Below are 3011 nucleotides of genomic sequence, written 5' to 3' on the forward strand. Positions count from 1 at the left end.
TTACTAAAGCTTAAGTCCCTGTGGAAAAGCCACAAGAGACTTCAAAAGAAAGGGGTTATTTATGTGTATGTACCTTGTGTGTAGGTATATGTATGTATTATGTGTATGCCTACAAAGGCCAGAAATAAAGTACCAGATACCCTGGAGCTGGAGTTGCAGGCCATTGAAAGCCATTTCATGTGGGGCTTTGAGAAGAACAGCAAGCACTCTTTTTTTTTAATTTATGTATATGAGTGCTCTATCTACATGTATGCCTTTGTGCCAAAAGAGGGCATCACATCCCTCTATAGATGGTTGTGAGACATCATGTGGGTGCTGGGAAAACAACCAGTGCTCTTAATTGTTGAGCCATCTCTCCAGCCCCACAGCAGGCACTCTTAACCACTGAGCCATCTCTCCATCCCTTGTTGTAAGAGACTTCTAGAGTGAATCTGCTCATTCCTACTCCCCCCACACTAAAAACAGTGACAAAGAGCTGCTAGAAGTAGCTTTTAAACACAGACTGGAACAAAGTTGATTCAGTGTGTGGCCACTCTCATTTAAAATGGTTGGATGACATGGTATATATAGAAATATATATATATAGTATAATTATATTATAATATATAAATCATATATATTTATAAATAAAAACATGTGAACAAACAAAAACCTACCCATAATCCAACGATAGAAACATACTCAATATTTTCAGAGAGAAGAATAGGCACTGACTCATGCTCTAAACAGAAAACCAAACAAAAACTAGACTCTTTTGGATTCTCTTTCTCTTTTATTTGTAGTAATGAGTGATGAACCTGGGGATCTGTGCATGCTAGAAAAACTGACATTGAGCTACATCCATACCCATTTTCTTTTTATTTTGAAACAAAGTCTAACTAATTTATACAAACAGTATCCTAGCAATCCTCCTGCCTCAGTCTTCCAAGGAGATGAGGAAGGAGGCTTATACCACTGCCCTCAACTGTCTTTGGAGGCTTAAACAAATAAAAATATAACCAGCTAGTGTTTAATGACTATGGATTGCCTGTGATGGAGTAATGGTGATGTTATTGATCTATTTTTGACAGCCTTTGTTCACGCACTACTGAGAAGCTGGAAGGCGGAAGCTCTTCCTTATAGTTCTCAATGCTCACAAATTTCTCTAACAGGTGCTGCACTGTCTTCCCTCCCCTGCCATTGGGCTAAGATCATTCACTCAGTTTGCTCACACTGCTGCCTCTTAAGTTTCTTTGGCTCTGGGAATTCCTCCATGCCCTCTGACTTGCTGGAACTGAACAGAGGCTTGGCACATGTAGCACTTTTCTCACTGTCTCCTAGTTGAGTGTTTCCTGCATTGAGGGTTCTCTGAAGGCAGAGTAGGGCAGGAGCTTCCCCTGTTTGCCTCCCCATAGTGCTTTCATGGAGCCTGGAAGGGACTTAGAGCTTCGGTTAGCATGGTACTAAGCTGTCGCACATCTTTCTCCCACCCTCTCTATAAAGACACAGCCACAATGGTCAGTGGCAGCATGATGGAGAAAAGTCATTAGAAGTTTGCTATAAAAGTGTAGAAAACAAGTTAAAACACTGTAGACATCAACCAGGTAAATCATGGGTTATACTAGCTTCCTTTCTTTCTTTCTTTCTTTCTTTCTTTCTTTCTTTCTTTCTTTCTTTCTTTCTTTTTTGTTGCAATAATGGGAGCTGAATACAGGACCAATGTTGTTCCATGTTAGGCAAGCGTTGATCACTGAACTATATATATCTAGCCCTCTTCTTGCTTTTTATGTTGAGATGGAGTCTCACCAAATTGCTCAGGCTGACCTGGAATTCACTTTGCAGCCCAAGCGAGCACTGAACTTGGAATCCTCCTGCCTCAGTCTCTGGAGTAGCTGGGTTTCCAGGTCTGCCTCACCAGGCCAAGTTTGTATTGTTATTGATAACTGTAAATTCTGTGAATGCTTATGTATACTATGTATATGTATACTATGTATATGCTAAGCACTTTCCAAACATCCCTCATTTAGCCTCACCTCTGTGGCAGATTTTCTACTAGCCCCAATTTGCCTATGTAGAAAGTAAGGCTAGGGAAAGTTTAAAAAAAATAAGTTCTCCATGGGGCTGGAGAGATGACTCAGTTCTGAAAGAACTTGCTGTTCTTTCAGAGGACCCAGATTCAAGTCCCAATACCCACATTGGCAGCTTACAACCATCTATAATTTCACTTCCAGGGGATCTGACACCCTCTTCTGATCTCAGCAGGAATAAGGCATGCACATGGTGTGCATACATAATAGAGTCAAAATAGTCATTCACAATAAATAAATAATTTTTTAAAAGAAATTTCTCCAGAGTCACTTGCCAGATAAAGAGGATCTGGAAATGTAATTTTTTTATTTTCCAGTATTTATGGCTTCCTATCTCTTCCAGGGCAAAGAAACTATGAGAACTCAGTATTTTTCACACTTTAAACTCCATTAAAGAACTTGGTATATCTTAGCTAGCTCTGGCTGGATTCAGCTACCAAGCTCTCCTAAACACCAGTGGCAGCAGGAATTTCTTTAAAAACCACCATCATTTCCCTCAGCTGCCTTTCTAATCAGCAAGGACAACTAGATTTGACTGAGTATTAGCTGTCTTTTCTTACTCATTGTTTTAGGGAAAGTTGGCGGTCTTAGTAGAGCACATTGAGATTGGTTAACAATTATCACTTGCAAATTTAGAAACATGGTTGCCTTAGACGATCACCTGAAAATCCATCTTCCATTGTAGGAGCCAGAGTAGTAGAGGACACCATGAGAAAACAGTCACAGAATCAACCACACAGGGCTCACAGGGACTCAGAGACCCTGAAGGGACCAAGGCAGACCCTGTCTGGGTCTGAACTAAGTCCTCTGTATATAAGTTATGACTGTGTATCTTCATGGTCTTATTAGACTCGCAATAATGGGAGTGTCTTTGCCTCTTTGGCCTGCTCTTGGGACTCTTTTCCTCCCACTGGGTTGTCTCATCTAGTCTTTTTTTTTTTTTTT

This window comes from Microtus ochrogaster, unplaced genomic scaffold (genome assembly GCF_000317375.1).
Source record: "Microtus ochrogaster isolate Prairie Vole_2 unplaced genomic scaffold, MicOch1.0 UNK1, whole genome shotgun sequence".
Taxonomy (NCBI): Eukaryota; Metazoa; Chordata; class Mammalia; order Rodentia; family Cricetidae; genus Microtus; species Microtus ochrogaster.